The 18,224-nt window shown below is 49.8% G+C and overlaps 1 protein-coding gene across 7 annotated transcripts in view; it reads left to right on the forward strand.

Moving 5' to 3' along the window:
• Window positions 1–18,224, forward strand: part of TSPAN18 (tetraspanin 18) — a 204,262-nt gene that overhangs the window by 92,269 nt on the left and 93,769 nt on the right. The window contains exon 3 of one of the 7 annotated variants that reach the window (XM_074401345.1): window positions 1–48. This exon is cut by the window's left edge and continues 211 nt beyond it. The exons of the other annotated variants lie outside the window; for them this stretch is intronic. The gene's annotated coding sequence lies outside the window, so the exon portion shown is untranslated. The remainder of the gene's footprint in view (window positions 49–18,224) is intronic. 7 annotated transcript variants of the gene reach the window in all.

Below are 18,224 nucleotides of genomic sequence, written 5' to 3' on the forward strand. Positions count from 1 at the left end.
GCCACAGATACACTTTTTCTGCTACACCAGGCTGCTTCCTCAGAGCAGGTGAGGGCCCACACATGTTTGGAGACTGCACCCTGAGAATCGCTTGGGGAATGGGTTGATGAGAAGCTGGTGCTGACTGGCAGCTTCTCCCATGTCCCCCTGCTTTTCCCCAGCCTGCCTGACTCCAGTGAATCCTGCCTCCAAATGCAAGTGATACAGACTTCTTGGGGGGATGCTGCTGCTGTCTGGGTGCAGGAAGGAGGTAGGCCCTGGTGCCTCCCGAGCAGGAGGAGCCCAGCCTGGCAGCTTTCTTTTCCAAGCTGCTGTCTGCCTCTCCTCTTCCCCCCATTGCACCTCTGTTCTATTCCTGCCGAGGAAGAGCAGTACAGCAGAGTGCCAGGCCCTGGTGAGGCAACTTTTAGGTCGGGGAATCCTGTGGCCTGCTGGGCTCTGGTGCCAGATGTGCAGTGAGCTACTGGGGCTAGCAGGTGGAGACACCTGAATGAAGGCTTCTTCTCAGGGAAGGGTGAGGCTGGAGACTAGGAGCAGGGTTGGGGGCCTGTTTTGCTTCCCTTTGGGGATGCCCTGGTGAACACCACAAGATCAGCATGCTGGATAGGCAGCTGATGGCATGCGCGTGCACGATGTGCCATCCTGGGTTCCAGCCTTGACTTTGCTGTCTGTACTCACTGTGAGCTTGAGCGAGTCACTCTGCCTCTTTCTCAGAGTAAAATGGAATTTATATTGGTTATCACCAAAGTAATGCCACATAACAAAAGATTCCGAAGCTCAGTGGCTGAAACCAACATTTACTCTCAGCTCAAGGGCTATAGGCCAGCTGCCACATGGCTGGGCTGGCCCAGACCTCGGCCTGGGGCTCCAGGCTTGGCTGCAGGTTGGGGTTGACATTCCCTCTCTGTGTCTCTCTTCCTCTTTGGGCCAGCAGCTGCCCGGGCCCTGTGGTCAGCTCTAAATGTGTTTATTCTGGGACTCAGGCTGAAGGGGCAGTGACTACTGAGATTTTCTTCTCACAACAATTGAACAGAGGGCAAGAGGACCCTCCCAGCTTTGGGCGCAATCATGCCTCTGCTCTGACATCCCTTTGGTCAAAGTAAGTCATGCGGACAGGGCCAAATTCAAGGGGTGGACAGTCACTCCACCCACGTGAGGCTATAGCAAGAGTGGGGTGAGTCATTGTTTCATGGAGAAGGAAGACTTGGGAACCCCGATTCAGTGTGCCACCAAAGTGCACAAGGGCTTTGATACAGTTGGGAAATGAGTCCCCGGCAGCTGAAGTCACCCAGGCCACCTGACCACGGTGGTCCAGGCACTTCTGCCAGTGTGGTTTCATTTAATCCAGTGCGACAGTAGTCTTTAGTGGTAACTGAAGTCCTGCTTTGTCAATGAGAGGTCTGAGGCTAGAGAGGAGAGGCTTGTAGCTGAGATCACCTATCACCTATCCAGGAAGTAGGGCTGAGGTAGGGATCTGCAGAGTTCTGATTCTTTCCATGTTGAATGCTAATACCTGTTCCTATTAGCCTTTAAGCCTCTGTTAAGTTAGGAGAGCAGGGAGCATGGCCTGCAAGTGAGGATATCCAAATTTTGCAAATGGCTAGGTGGGTGATGTGGGCAAGCCGCTGTTGTTTAACTTGGCTGGTACAGAACTGACGGTGAATGGCAGGAAAGCCCATTTCCCTCCAAGGCCCTACCCATGCAGCCCTCCCTGGGCAGGGGATGCTATTTCTAAACATCCTCCAGGACGTAGCCCTTCCAGGGCCCTGAACCTCACCTTCCTCTGTCCCCAGTTCTGAAGCAATGGAGAGCCTGAGGATCGAGCGCCAGAGGATTTCCTGGCTCGGCCCCCCTAGCTGAGCCAGCCCTTCAGAGAGCATCAGCAGGGGCCCGACCCTGTGTCTTTGCCTGGGTTCTCTGTTTCCAGCTGATCAGTACAGATGAGCGGGTGACCCAATGTCCTGTGTTTGTCTGAGACCTGGCTCCCAGCTTCTCTCCTTTGTGCCCACTTCACTCCGGGAAGAGCTAGAGCAACCCCTATTCCCCACCATCTGCCTTATGCCCACAGCACTAGTCCTCGGGGCTGGGAAACACAGTAGTCAATGTCTGACTCTTATCCTTGCAAGGAATGGGAGGAGGAAGTGAACAGTTTACGTATTGACCGCTTATGTGCCAGGCCCTGTATAGTAACGGTTATTATACTGAAAGAATAATATACGATATAATGTGTCCTAGATGGGCCTATAATGTAAGTGGGGAGTCCTGGCTGGGGCTAAAGGGGCCTTGATCCGAGTCCTGGTCCTGCCACTAACTGCACGTGGCCTGACTTCCCTGAAGCTGTTTAGCCATCTGCCAAATGGCCTAGGTGATCTCACATCCCTCCCAACCCTGTAGTCCAGGGTTGGGCCAGACAGACCCCTCCTGGGTAAACAGCAGGGCGTTTGCCTGACTTCCCAGGTTCTGGTTTCAGGGATTGTTTATGGATTCCCTGGAATCTAAGCCATGGATGCACCTGGTGTCTGGATGTGGAGCTGGATCTGGGGATGGAGTCAGGCTGTTCTGAGCTCCGCTCGGTCAAGGCTGCCTTCAGGCGGACTCTTCTCTGGAGTGGTTTGGCCCGATTTTGCCTTTGGCAGGGGATTGCTACCTCCTCCAGGCTCCTGCTCTGTGCTCCTGGCTGGGAATTTGCCCCCAGGCAAGCTGCTGAGTGCTAATGAGAGGAGCTAATAATTACAGGGACTGGGGTTGGGGAACTTGACTTCTGGGGAATAGAGACTGGGGACAGCAGAAACGGCTGCATTTCAGGCCAATTGCAGGGGCTCAGGGAACTTGCTCTGTGTGTGTGTGTGTGTGTGTGTGTGTGTGTGTGTGGTGTGTTACGGGGGCGGGAGGTGGATTGTGCGCATGTGTACGTGCATCGGGTTCTTTAAAACTGCTAATTGTCAGGGTGAAAATATTTTCACACATTTGCTCTCCAGGAGAATGTTATTATGGCGCACACTGGCAGCCTCGTTGAAGTCAAACGGCCACAGTCAACATGGAACTCCTAATTAATAGACGCTCATGCTGCTCTTGGGCATGGCAGCGGAAGTAATTATCATGATTTAATTGACTTTTCTCCTTTCTCTTATGCACACTGCTTTTTCCATTTTTTTTGAAGGCTTTTTCCCCCCTTTCTTTTTCTTTTATGCATACCATCTCTCATGCCAGGGCTCTGTTTGTTAAATCCTATTACAATAAATATTCTGACAGCAAAAATCTCTATGTAACAGAAAAGTCCAGAGCCTGAGCCAATGGCTTACTATTACTTATTACCTTCTGTTGGTTTTGTAAAGGTACAGACAGATCCAGGCAAAGGTGTCTGGCAAGGGGAAAGGGAGTTGATTTGCTCAAAAGTTTTGGTTTCTGGAAGCTCCCGAGTTCTAAAGACACAGAGAACCATCTGCAGTAGTGCTGGCCAAGGAAGGTTGCTGTCTAGATATAGTCAGGAGGCCAGGTGTGGTGGCTCACGCCTATAATCCCAGCAATTTGGGAGGCTGAGGTGGGCAGGGATCATGAGGTCAGGAGTTCGAGACCAGCCTGGCCAACATAGTGAAACCCCATCTCTACTAAAAATACAAAAATTTGTGGGGTGTGGTGGCAGGCACCCGTAGTCCCAGCTACTCAGGGCTGAGGCAGGAAAATTGCTTGGACCCAGGAGGCGGAGGTTGCAGTGAGCCGAGACCACACCATTGCACTCCAGCCTGGGTGACAGAGTGAGACTCTGTCTCAAAAAATAAATAAATAAATAAAAGATACAGTCAGGGCTCAAGGAAATCCAAGGGGCAAAACTGGAACACCTCTGAGCCCCTGGAACCAGCAAACAGAAGAATTCTGTCTCTGGCCAGGCTCCTTCAGGGTGGCCCACGCTTTCTGTGCTTTGACTAGCGTGGTCTACTCACTCATAGTAACCTTGACCCACCTGGTTCCTGGGCCACTCATTCTCATGGTTTTCAGTTCAGTTTATCACAGCCAACTGGCCGGTGCCCTAGGAGCCTCCCTGTGCAAACCCAAATACCTCCTGCTGTTAGGCAGGGCCTTCCACACCCAGCTATGCCTTTTGTTGCTAGTGGTTAATGGGTGGACTGCCCTGGGCACAGGCATCCTCCCTAGTCCAATCATCTGTGGCAAGTGAACAGGGTCATATGGTACACTGTCCACTTCTCAGAAGCTCTGGACAGAGGCTTTTGCCATAGACGAGACTGTGGGAGGTGCCACATGGTGCTTGAAAGCCAGACTACTTGGGATTGTATCCTGTCTTGGCCACTTGCTATGCATTTTGGGCAAGTTCCTTAAACTTTCTGAGCCTCGGGATCCTCATCCATAAACTGATCCTTTCCTAGGTGGCCATGAAGGATAAATGAGTGATATGGTTTGGATATTCGTCTCCCTCGCCCCAATCTCACGTTGAAATTTGACCCTCAGTGTTGGAGATCGGGTCGAGTGGAAGGTGCTTGGGTTATGGGGGTGGACCCTTTATGTCATGAATGTTTTGGTGCCCTCCCTGCAGTAATGAGTAAATTATTGCTCTATTAGTTTACGCAAGGGCTGGCGTTGAAAGAAGCATAGCTTCTCTCTTGTTTCCTCTCTTGCCATGTGATATGTCTGCTCCTCCTTCACCTTCTGCCCTGAGTAAAAGCTTCCTGGGGCTTCACCAGAAGCCAAGCAGATGCTGTGCCATGCTTGTGTAGCCTGCAGAAGAATGAGCCAAGTAACCCTTTTTAAAAAATAAATTAAACAGTCTCAGATATTCCTCTAGAGCAGCACATAAAACCTAATACAGTGAGTCGGTGCTTGTGATACACCAGAGAGGCACTCAGTAAAATGTTCACTTTTTACCGTACAGAAGGATAGAGGAGGCAGCTGCTGATGTCTGATAAACAAGTAGGAACATGCTAAAATCACAGACATCGAACATTGCAATAAGCCGGAGAGACCATCTAGTTTCTCACTACACTCCTCAGTGTACAATGGGGAAACTGAAGCACAGAGAGGGGATGGAGCCCTTTTTAGAGTCAAATAATTTTATCTAATATGATATTGGACTGTTTTTCATGGAGCTAAAATTAGGACCAAGACATTTCCTTGGGTCCCACTGGGGATTATTGATAGTGGTTGACTTTTAATTGGAACATTACAAATAGTAAAATCAGGTAGAAAAAACATGGACCTGGGATTGTTTGTTCTCACTCTCTCTCTTTCTTTCTTTTTTTCTTTTCTTTCTTTCTTTCTTTCTTTTTTTTTTTTTTGTTGCTATATTGGAATGATTAATTAAGTGCATATTAAGGTTCTGGCCTCTCTTGAATTATTGATCATCTCTTGAATTATTGAATCATCGTCATTGGTTATTTTTCTTAGATAATTTCTGTGTGGGGTCCATTGGTGAGATGACACTCATCAGCTATGTTATTTTAGACATTTACCTTCTCTGAGCCTCAGTTTTCTCATCTGAAGAATGGGGATATACTTGACCCTACTTGAACTGAAAGCCATTTAAGGGCAGGGATGGTTTCTTCTTTACCTCTTCCTCCTCTTCTTTATCCCTGGCCAGAACATTGTCTAGCACACAATGGGTTTCTGCAAAACTTTACAGAAACTAGCAAAACAATCCCTTGAGGTAGTAGGAAGAGTCAGAAAGAATGAGGTCTGTGGACAGGTTGTGTGGTCAGCTGGGCTGCGCTCCTGAAAGGTGGGGTCATTTATACAGGAGCTGAGGATCCAGAATATCAAGATACTATAATCTTGACTGTTGTGGAGGAAGAGTGAGCTTGGCTGAGTCTGTTTCTGAGGGTGGCTGGAAGTGGAAGCCAGACTGGAGGGGTTGAGGTGTGAGTGGAAGATGGAGAAATGGCAACAGTAGGTGTAGCCAGTTCCTCCTAGAGGTCTGGCTGCCATAGGCAGGAAAGGCGGAGTAGGGGTACAGGGATAGGGATACCAGAGAGCTTCTACGTGTCGATAAGACAGGGCCACGGCTAGGAGGCATTCAGTAAATATTCTCGGATTTAAATGAACTTTGATCTGGGGGTCTTTCTCAACACTTTCAAGAATGGTTGTGGATAAATTATTGGTAACAATTGAGAACCAAGACTACTAGTATATGAGTTAAGGCAGTGTCAGGTGATGTAAGAGGTAAACCCAGAATCTCAGTGGCTTCATACAGTACACATTAATTTCTCACTCAGCAACAATTCAGTGAAAGTGGTGGGTGGCTGTCCACACAGTATTTTGGGTCCCAGGTTTCTCTCATCTTCATTGTGTGGCTTCCAAGGTCAACATGGAAGGAGAAAGGAGTGGAGAGGGCTCACTTATTTGCTTATCACATTGGCTCAAGTCACTTCCACAATCATTGGTGAGAATGAGTCACATGACCACATAGGTGCAAAGGAGGCTGGAAAATGTAGTTCCTGGCTGGCCATCCCTTCCTAGCCACAGCACTTCACTCTAGAAGTAGCATCCCACTGTTCGAGGGACAGCCACCTTTCTGGAATTACAACCCCTCTCAGCTGTCCTTCCCCAAAAGCTGAGGAGACACAGGCTAACTATAGGAAAATGTCAGACCCCAAGTGAAGACCAGGACCCTGATTCTGAGGACAAATGAGATAAATCATCCACCTGGGCTTCAGTTTCCCCAGCTGTATAATGTAAATCCTGCTGAACCAAGTTAAGGGAATTAAAGGGACTGAGAGTCTCACACGAAGGTGGAGCTGAGTTCATTCTCCCACTAGCTGTATGGCGTTGGGTAGCTTTCTTAGACTTTCTGAGTCTTTGAACAAATTCTCCCTGACTTGCAATGAGGATCAGACATATGATCCTCATTATAAGACACTTCTGGCTTATAATCAGCCCCCAGTGAATGTGAGCTGCTGCTATTATCCAGATCATCACTTCATTCATTACAACATCAGAAAATGACACAGAATGTTTCTTGGCCACTTTGCCAATTGGGGACATCCACAGCTGGCAATGCCCCCCAGTACCCAGGCCTTGCTCAGCCCCAGGCCTGCCATAGGAGGCACCCTGCTCACTTGGCCTGCTTGTGTTATAGCTCGTACCCACATTTGGTGGTTCTGAAACGCTTGTCCCATGTCCAAGAAGAATGAGGATATGCTGATAATTGGAAGGGTGAGGATGGGTGGAGAAGAATTTTACTGAGCAATGGAAGAGCTCTAGTGGAGAGGCAATACAGGGATGGAGGGGTTTCCCCATTCCCAAAGTCAGGTGGTTTCTTCCCAGTGTGGCTGGGTCCAAGGCTTTTTATAGACTCAGAATGGGGAGAATGCAAAAAAAATTAAAGCAAAGACACCACTCAAAGGTGGGCACAACAGTGTAGAAAGCCGATTAGGAAAGGGTAGGTAATTGTAGATTAGGTAAAGGGTAGGGATCAATCAGAGGAAAGCACACCAGACTGGAAGACAGGTTCTCAATCTGGCCCGTGAATTTGACCTAGAGCTTGACTTTCAGGCTTTAAACTGACTTCAGCTTGGAGATGGGGTTTCACCCGGGACCCGCCCATATTTGCCTTCTGCTGCTATCAAAAGTAAAAGTCCTGACTTAGGTTTAAGGCAAAATGAATAGAACTGATATTGTCATACTTTTGTCATCAACGTTTTCCATCACCCTCTGAGACAATTAGAGAAGCTCATTTGAGTCAAGTCACTGGAGGACAGGAGGAAGAGGATGAGAAAGAGGCCACCCTCTTGGAGCTGGGTACCACCCATACCAGAAAACCAGGATTCTTTGGGCTTACTACTTGTCTGTCTTGGAAAAGAGGCACTAGAGTCTTGCATTGTAGCCAGTCACTGGGAATCAGTTAAAAAAACGGATGCGTCATGACCAGCCCTGGCTCTGCCTCCTGCTGTCTGGGGTCTTCCCAGACATAAAGCTTTCCTGACTACCACCATTGAGGGTTCGGAGTTCAGGCCTTTGAGGGATCATTTGTTGCTTTAGCTGAGTCCTCAGAAACCTCTGGTGCTTTTGAATTTCCTCTGCTAGGGAAGGACGGATTGGCACCCTGCTCTCACCCCATACCCCTCCTTGCTGTCCCTGTGTAGTATTTTAATTTATTGGTCCTGGCTATTCGTGTGCCTCGATAATTTTTTGCCCGCCCCCTACCTTAGCTAATCAGGGGCCTCTGATCACCCACCTCCCACTAGGGCTGGGGGCAGGGATGGGAGTGTGGTGGCCTTTGATGTCTTTGAGGAAACCAAACTATGTGGGGGAGGGTCACTGGGAAAGATCAGAAAGGAATGCTTCACTGGGAGGGGCGTTGGCCTTTCCACTCTAACCAAATACTTCTAGGGCAGTCAGCGCTGCCCAGTGACCTCCAAACAAAGCTGGGGCTTGCCTAGGGCTGTGGGAAGCCAGCCAGGACAATGGGAGGAAGGAGAAAACAGAGAGATAAAGCCAGGGACCCACAGGCCTGTGCCTGGGATTCCAGAGGCGGGGTCCTCACACCCCAGCAGAGGAGGCCTGCAGTGTCAACACGCTGGGCTTCCTGGCTCATAGGGCCAGTGCTGGGTTTTAATTGTGACTGTTGTTGTTGAGATAATTGTTCCATTTGAGGAGAAGCCAGAGCTAGGAGAGACTCTGTGTCCAATGCTAATGCGGGGTGCTGCTATCATTCATTCATTTACTCCTGCTACAGATGTTTATTCTGGCACCAGCCAAAGGTTGAGAATGTAAAAATCAACATCAACTCACCCTTGTTCTCCATGTGCCCTTCTCTGGTCCTAGAGGCAGCACTAAACTCATCCTTCCAGTTCAGAGCGGTCAGACAACGGTGGGGGTCTGAAGCGTTACCTTCCTTTGTAGGGCTCTGGATCACTCTGACCTGAGTGCTCCTGCTGACTCCTGAATATCAAAAGTGGGCAGAGAGCTCCCTTTTGATCTCTTCTCTTGACTCCAAACCAAAGGGGCACTTAGAAGGCGGCGTAGTAGTGCCTGATGTTTATCTAGTACCTTCTACTGCCAGAAACTGTGTCAGAGCTTTTGCATTATTACCTCAGGGCAGACAGCGAGGAAGGGCTGACTTGTTTCCCATTTCACAGATGAGAAGACTGAGTCAATGGCAGGTTGAGTAAATGGCTCAGTTCACATGACTAGGAAGTGGGCAGCCTGGGTGGGAGCCCAGGTCAGTGTGACTCCAACACCCTCAAGCTTCTCCCTGGGTCCTGCCACCTTCTGCAGTGTGCACCCCAGTCCACTGGTGGCTTCTCAGGTAGCAGCAGAGGCTGACCCCCTCCCAGGACAAGGCTGGTCTTCCCTGAGTGTCCCAGTGGGACCTCCTCCTGTGTGAAGCCTCCTGACAGGCGAGAGCTGAAAACAGAAGTCAGGGGCCAGGCAGCTGCTTCCTTAGAGGCTGCAGAGATGTTGCCCTCTCAGCATTTAAGCCTGATAGAAATGTTTAAGCGTGGTGGGTGTGGCCGGGGCTGGGTGGGTAGTTAGCTAGGTTTTCTATCACCCAGGGCCTGTATTCTTAGACAAGGCTGATGGATTCTCAGACTTCCCCAGTTCACAGCAGAGACCCTGGTGGGCTTGTTTCTCCACTGGTGTGTTTAGGGTTGGATGCTCGCTCTTTCTACCATCTACAGGCCTTGCAGCACATTTGAGGCAAGACAGTCTCAAAAACCAGAGTGTCGGTCCCCACTCTGTCCCCTTCCTGATGTGGGCCTTGGGCCGGGAGCTTTTCCCATCGTTGCAATGGAACAAGGGTAAGACCTACCTTACATGGCTGGAGGAAAGCTGTGGGGAGAGAGGGGCCATAGTGCATTCTCACACCACACACAAAGTTAGGGGGCCGTTGCAGAAAGGAGGGCTTTCCTGGAAAAGGCAAGGCTAAAAGAAAAAGTTTGTATTTGCCTGTGCGTGAACGGTGGACGTTTTTGGCTCATCGTCTGTATGTCTGTTGCCAGCAGGTACCACTGATATTAGCACCTAAGCTGGCTGTGTGCCGGACGCTGCTCTCAGGGTTTTGCCTGGCTCATCTGATCTCACCTGGTTTCGAGATAAAGAAATCGATGCACAGTGTGGTTAAGGAACTTGCCCGAAGTCACACAGCTAATAGGTGGTAGAGCCAGGATTTGAAACCAGAAATGCCAGAATCTAAAGCCAGAGCTATTTATGCCGCAGGGGTTGCCTCTGGATGTCTGTGTGGCCTTGTGAACAGGCACACACTGGAGTTTGGGTTCTGCACAGCACCTGAGTCAGCTGTAGTGTGGAGAGTGACTTGGAGAGGCTGGAGTAGGGGTGGGATTTTACTCTCCTTCTGTATAATGTCGTTTCTCCTTTCTATACTTTTTTGCCCTCCCTGCCCTGTTGGCACCTGTGCCTCGCTTACCAGAGTCAAATGTGATTGAGGGGCGGGAGAGACTCTGTCTTCTACTTGTGAAGGCATTTGGACTCTTGGGCGCCTTCCGCTGTGGCCAAGCCAAGAGCCTTTTAGCTCACGAGGGCCCTGTCTGGGCTCTGGCCCCTCTGGGCTGGGCTGGAGTCTTGGGTGGACCCGGACAACAACTCTGCCACTGTGCTCCTTCCCACCTCCAAGGTCGCTGCTTCCACATGACCCTTCCGGGGGCCTGATGGTTTTCCCACTGGCTGATATAATCTGTCCTCTGGGCCTGTCCCGGGAGCTCTAGGCCCTGGGATTACTTTTCCAGGCCCCTATTGTTACTTACCTACCAGATGACAGGGATCCCAGCGTGGGAAGCTAGTGGACAGAACAAGACCAGCAAGCCGCAGGTACCTTGAGCCATAACTTCCCTTTCTCCCTCAGCCCCTCCTGAGTCCTGGACCCTGACTGCCTGCGCAGACGGGTGTGCCCTGCCCAAACCCAGGCCTTGAAGGAGGGTAGATTATTCTGCAAGGAGACTGGGGAAGTGCCTGGAATCTGGGAGGCAGCATCGCCAGGTGGGGGGGGGTGGGAGGTGAGGGGGTCTCCAGGCAGGTGATTTCCTTATGCTGAAGGGGGAAGTGTCCCACCCTGGGGTCATCAGGGACTTCGCTGGAATAAAGGAGAAGGTTTATCTTCCTCACAGCCTTAGCCTAAACTTAGGTTAAAATTCTCCCCCTTTGAAAACATAAAAACCCAAACTACTTGTGACTTTAAATACCTCTCAAGAGACCCATTCCCACTACAGAAGATATCTTTCCATGTAGGAAGCTCCGTGTGTATTTCCAAGAAGGGATGCTGAGGGATTTGGAGACAGGTATGTGGGGAAAGGGTGGTGTGAAATTGCGCAAAAGAAGTTGCCAGAGAGAGGAGAGGGACATGGGAACCCGGGATGGCTGGGGCCCTGAGCAGGGCAGCTTGGCTGCCTTCTCGTCTGCTAGGCCTCTTTCCTGCACTCCACACGCCTGGTGTTTGGATGTCCCATGGGTCCTTTACTGACTTAGCAGCTTCCCTGACCTCCATTCCCTTCCCCCTTCTGCAGCCCAGCTGCAGTGAATGGGGAGCCTCAGTCCACCCATGGCTCAAGGCCACTACCAGGGAATCCTCCCTGACTCTCCACTGCTTCACTCCAGCCCCTCAATATCCAGCCTCTGCCCAGCGCCTTTCTGTTATACCTCCTAAATAGCTCTTGAATCCACCCTCTTCTCTCTATCACCTCCCCTGTGGAAGCCCCACTGTCTCCTGCCTGGACAGCTTGTCTCCCCACCTCCACTCTTGCCTTGCTCACCAATCCCATCTCTACTGTAACCCAGCTTTTAAAATATATATTTATTTTTTAAGTTATTGACTTAATTTTTTAGAGAAATTTGAACTTTACAAAAACTTTGATTCAAAAAGTACAAAGTTCCTGAAGAGACTCCCCTTAGGCAGCCACACACACAGTTTCCCTGATATTTACACCTAGTATCATTGTGATACATTTGTAACAGTTGAACCAATATCGATACATTGCTATTAACTAAAGTTCACAGTTTCCATTAGGCTTTCCTCTTTGCCTTGTACATTCCTTGGACTTTGATAACACATATAATGACATGTGTCTACCAGGACTGTGTCATGCAGAGTAGTTTCACTACCCTCCAAATCCTCTGTGCTCCATCTGAGCATCCCTCCCTTCCTTCCCCTGAACCTGCTACAAGCACTCATCTTTTTACTATCCTGATAGTTTTGCCTTTCCAGTGTCATATAATTGGAATTAAACAGTATGTAGTCTTTTCTAAGCAATATGCATTGAAGGTTCCCCCATGTCTTTTTGTGTATGATAGCCCATTTTTTTTTAATCCCTGAATAATATTCTACTGGAAAAATGCATTTGTTTACCCGTTTACCAGTTGAAGGACATCTTAGTTGCTTCCAATTTTTGGCAATCATGAAAAAAAAGTTTGTAAACGTTAGTATGCAGTTTTTCGTGTGGACACAAGTTTTCGCCTCATTTAGTTAAATATTAAGGAGTGCAGCTTTCAGATTATCCAATAAGAGTATGTTTAGGTTTGTAAGAAGCTGCCAAACTCTTCCAAAACGGGCGCACCACTTTGCATTCCCACCAGCAATGAATAAGCTGGTCAGGAGTTCGAGACCAGCCTGGCCAACATGGTGAAACCCCGTCCCTACTAAAAATACAAAAATTAGCTGGGCTTGGTGGTGGGTGCCTGTAATACCAGCTACTTGGGAGGCTGAGGCAGGAGAATCACTTGAACTCAGGAGGTGGAAGTTGCAGTGAGCTGAGATTGTGCCACTGCATTCCAGCCTGGGCCACAGAGCAAGACTCCATCTCAAATTAAAAAAAAAAAAAAAAAAAAAAAAAAAAAGCCACTGTGCCAATGCTTTGTTAAGCCAATGGAGATATGATCCACCTTTTTCCACTCTGGTTTAGAGTCCAGGGAGCAGAAAAGGAGGGGAAGTCCTCTGAGGACTCCCATCGGTTCCACCCTTTCAGACCTTTTGAAAGGCCGTCTCCTACCACAGGAACCAATGAAGGTGTTATGTGTGCTCAGGGCTCCAGACCCAGACAAAAGACGTGGCCCCAAAAAAGATATCAGAATGTTGCCATGCACTAGAGCTGACAAGTGTGATTACATTTCTTTGTCCCTGGCTTTCCAGGTCCCTCACCCAGACCCTCCCAAGTCCCAAGAGAACCCAGAACTCAGCTTTGGCAAAAGCATGTCTAAGGATCCAAACTTGGGTGTCACTGGGCTTGTTTCCATGGTCCTAAGAGCGCTCTAGGTCCTGCTGCAGAAGCCTGGGTTATCAGAGCATTTGGATCATACATTTGCTCACTCACTCATTCATTTATTCACAAATCTAGGCTGAGTGTCCAGTATGCACTGGCATTCTGCATGCTGAGGAAACAGGGAATGAGGTCTCTGCCTTCTTGGAGCTTGGTTTCTAGTGGGAGAAATGAGTTAACAGATGAATATAAACCTGACGTCATGCAGTGGTTAGGCCGAGATGGCAGGGCATGGCTGGTGGGGAGCTGTTTGGGACTGCTGGTCCAGGAAGCCTTCTTGGAGGAGGGGATATTTGAGCAGAGACCTGAATGAAATGGACGGAGCCAAGCTAAGATCCAGGATAAGAGATTCTAAGCAGAGGGAGAACCAGCGCTATGGCTGCTACATGCAACAGCTCAGAGTTCAAGGAACAGTAAAAAGGACATTGATCAGAGAGGGCGAGGGGGAGGCGAGTGAAGGAGACCATCACTCCCCTAACTGGAAGATGGCGGCCACCTGTCCAAGCACTTGACTTCTGCCATAGTCACCTTCAGTGCCCTACCTGTGACACAGGCGTCATTACCCTCCCTTCATCAGAGGAGAAGCCACGCAGCCCGCCGCCAAGCCTCCTCCTTTCCATCGGCACGCATTCTACATCGTACCAGGGCCTATGAATCTGGCATCCAGCTCCACACCTAACCCAGTCCGTGCTGTGAATGAATGAATGATGCTTGTTTGTGCTCCACTTGATGGAGGGCAAACCTCATTTTCATCCTCCCCTTCCCCTCTTCCTTTTCCCTTTATTCTCCTCTGCTTCACTCTTCCCTCGCAGCCCAGGTTCTGTTTTCAGTTCTCTACCCAAGACGCCCAAATTCCACCTTCCTCAGATCCCAGAGAGCCTGTCCAGCTCTAGGCTGCTGCTTCCCACTCTGACAGCCGGAACAGAAGCCCAGAACAAGCCAATCACAGTCCTCGCAAACTACCACTGCCCTAGCGGGATCTGTTTCTCTGTGGCACCCCCATTGTCCTGGAGATGACCTTCTTCCTGGTCCCTCCTTCTTCCATCCCTGCTGCACCTGCTCCTGCCTCGCTTTGCCGCAGCCCGCAGCCTTCTCCTTCATCAGAGACAGCCTCGCCACCCGCTGGCTTCGCAGATGTTCACTTATCCAAGGAAACCTTGGTGGCTCTCCACCGCTGGTCTCCTTCTCGAATGCAATTGCCCTGAATAGCTAAGATATCTTTGGGACCTTATTTTCCAACAATTGAAGCAGAGAAGGATGCAAAACAAACCTCTGGAACTCAGAACTGGGAAGGAAGTGGTGATTTATTTGGAGCTATGGTAGGTCTGAATGCCCCAAATAGCCACGCCCCTGAACAAAGAAAATCCCTGCCCTTATAAAGGCTTACAACTCTAGAAATTACATGTGAAAGGGTCTTGGTCCATGGAGTAGGTGTGGGGTACATGACTTAGGTGGGGGTTTGATCGTGTTTAAGTAAAAACGATGCCTTCCAGAAAGATTCCTCCATACCATGCCTGCCATCTATAGGAGGGCGATTAAAGGTGGGGCCCAGCCCGCCAGCCTTTACTTCTGCTATTGAAGTGCAACACGGAAGTCAAGGGGGAGGTGGCCTTAGATGCTTAAGGGTGGGTAAGGGTCTCCTTTCTCACAGTGACCCCTGGAGGTCTATCAAAGTAGGCTACATTTCCTCTCTGTGCCTTTGCTCACATGCTGTCTTTTACCGGGAATGCCCTTCTTCCCTTCTCTGCCTGCCTAAGGCTTCCGTATTTGGTAACACCTCCTCCAGGAGTCCCCCCTCCTCTGCTGCAGTAGAAATGCTGTCTCCTCACTTTGGGCTCCAAAGCCTGTGGTCTGCACCTTACAAGTCATCTCAGTGCCTGGCTGTCCTGGACTCAGGGGACATGTCCTGGGCAGACATGTGAAAGTGGGTTCAAACACTAGCTTTCCTTCCTATTGGCTTAGTAACCAAGTAGCATAACCTCTCTGAGCCCCGTTCCTTCATCTGTAAAGAGGAATAATAAGATCACCTTTCTGTGTTGGTTTAATGATCAGAGACAAAGACCTTAGGTCTGAGCAAGTGGTGACTCTTAGGTAATTATTTCTTATTTGATTCTAGCTGCCTTGATTGCAAGAGCTTTACCTTCTGCCTCCTCCAGGAAGCCCTCCCTGAATTTCCAGCCTTAATTCGTCCTTCCAGTTATCACCAAATGACTTCATTAATAACCACTTTTCACCCCTTAGAGTAGTTATTTGAATAATTTTTATCTTCTATGCTAGAAAAGGCTTATAAGGATGAATGACATAATCTTCCCTCAAAGAGCTCATCTGTGGTGGCTAAATTTCGCAGTAGATCACTGTAAATCCAGAGTGATGGCTGGGCGGGGGAGAGGGCCACAGAAGCAGGCAGGTCACCCCACTGAGCAGAGAAGATGCTGGTAGTTGCAGCCTGTATGTAGACACCAGTCTGATACATGCCTCACTGGGGCCTTGATTCTTCTTTCTTAAAAGTCACCTGGTGGGTCTCTGGGATCTGGGGACTTGCTGGGGATAAAGACACCCTCCCCATCTAATCACCTGCAATGAGATCCTCACCTCCACCCAATAGAGGAATCTGCTTTGTCCACAACCTGTCTGCCCAAAGACAGCCTACTGGACAGGTAAACAACACTTGGGTGTGGCTTCCCTTTGAAAAGGACTTTATAATGGCGGCTTCCTAGATAATTAATTACTGCTGCCCGCTCCACCCAGCTACAGGCAGTTCCAATGATCAGCTTTTGTTTCCAAGGCTCAAACCCAGGCAGGAACCATGAGATTGCTAAGGCCAGAAGCAAAGAGGGGGCTTTTTACGATTCTTTTGTATTCCTTTCAAATGGTCCCACGGGAAGAAGGAGGCAAGGTGGGGGGCTTGGGACCCAGAACAGTGAGTTATTCACTTCTTTCCAGCCTGCACCTCGGGCATCTCTGGCAAGAAAGACCTGCCAGTTCCTTACAGCCCCTAGAGCCTCTCTCCTCTGCTTAGAAAACAAATCCCTGCCTAAGCTGGGGCTTTTTGTTGGCTCCAAAAGGAGAGCACCACACAAGTTCTTTCTGGGGAGGAAGAAGCGGCCCCAGGGAGAGGGCTGACTGGTTGATTTCAGAGAGCACTGTGTGTGCCTGGGTTGGGAATTTGGCAAATGATGAATCTATTTTGTTTTCCACTTTGATGAAACCCAAGGCCTCACAAGGAGTTTTCACCATTGTCCTTTGCTAAATGCACGTCCCCAGCACCCCTTCTTTCATTTTTTCACTTCCCTAGGGAGTTGAGGAAGTCATAGAGAGAGGAGATTAGGCAGGCAGGCTCAGCGCCAGGCTGGTGTGGGTTCAGATCCTGTTCAGATCCGGGCGTGTTGCTAAACTTCTCTGACCTCGATCCCTCCATCTGAGAAATGAGAATAATCACAACATTCACCTCAAAGCATTAGAAGTAAAATTTCGATGCCACAAAAGAAATAGCCCTTGAAGATAAATCCTCTCAGCAGGCAGTCTACTTCTATAGAAGGGTGCGGCTCACGGATGGAGCAATGTGACTGCACATTTGGACAAGGGAGGAAAAGAGGTACTTATGTCCGATGGGGTCGCCCCTCCTACGGTGTCATTTCCTTATTGGCTAGGGTTAGACCGCACAAGCTAGACTAATCCCAATAGGCTATTTTAAAGAGAGCAGGGGTCCAACTTGGAGTGGCAGGGTAGATGGTGTGGCAGGAAGGACGGTAACAGGCAGGTCAGAGCAGGTAGCCAGGGGTGACCTAGGTCAAAGAAGGTGACCGGAGCAGGTGACTAAAGCAGTGACCAGGATGAGTCAGGATGCAGCTGGGGATGGGGTCGGGGGGTTGGGAAGAACAGATGTGAACTACTGAGGAGAACCGGTGGAGAAGGTTGTTTACTGGAACTACAAAGAAGTTACATTTTAAAATGAAGGACAAATAACCGAACATGATGACATTCTTCGAAGAGAAATTTAGAACTCATTGTATCCAATAGTTGTTAAATGGGATGATATTTGTATGGTCGTCACACGCCCTAGAAGTAGACCCCAAGGCAAGCATTTGGGGACGGAGGCTCTATTAAGGATGATTTCCCAGAAGAAACCACTAAGGGGTTGGGGGTACAGGACAGGGAAGGGGAGGAAGCCGAGCAAGGGGGTGAGGTTAGGCCCTGCAGGGGGCTGCTCTTGCTGATCCTCCAGGGAAACCTGTAAGTGTCTGTTAACTTGAGAGGAGAGAACTGAGCTTTCATGCTCCACACCAGGCGTCCCCAAACTTTTTACACAGGGAGCCAGTTCACTGTCCCTCAGACCGTTGGAGGGCCACCACATACTGTGCTCCTCTCACTGACCACCAATGAAAGAGGTGCCCCTTCCTGAAGTGCGGCGGGGGGGCCGGATAAATGGCCTCAGGGGGCCTTGGGGACGCCTGCTCCACACCCTCAGACATTGGCTAAGGGCCACCCTGAGGGTGGGGGAGGGATGGAATCGTCTAGGCACCTCTGGCTGTCTGCACACCGGAGCAGAGGCTCCCATTGCTCAAAGGCCATCCTCCTGTGAGGATGGCTTAGGCGGGCCACTGAGGAAGAAACGCACAGAAGAGGGGGCCTCTGGGAGGGTCCCTGACAATGCCGCTGCAGTATGTGCAGCCACTAGCCTGGCACACAGCGAGCGTTCAGTACGCAGTCCTGGGTCAGCCCCTGGACAGTTCAGATGGACGAGAATCACAGAAAGGTTAGGACAATAACCTTCAGATGCACAGCATATCCATGTAGGGGCTGGAGTTGGCAAGTCCCTTCTCAGACAGGCTTAGATCTTCCAATGTCATAGTCCTTTGGAATTCCAAGCTGAGATCTTCATATTTCCGGAGAGTCCGTCTCATGCCTTCCCTGGGGGTTTGGATGGCTCCCAGCGAAGAAGGAAAGCTTGGGTGAGGCACTACTGGACCAGACCTAATGTTGCTGAGAAAGTGATCTGCAACCCAGCTT

This window comes from Saimiri boliviensis, chromosome 6 (genome assembly GCF_048565385.1).
Source record: "Saimiri boliviensis isolate mSaiBol1 chromosome 6, mSaiBol1.pri, whole genome shotgun sequence".
Classification (NCBI taxonomy): Eukaryota; Metazoa; Chordata; class Mammalia; order Primates; family Cebidae; genus Saimiri; species Saimiri boliviensis.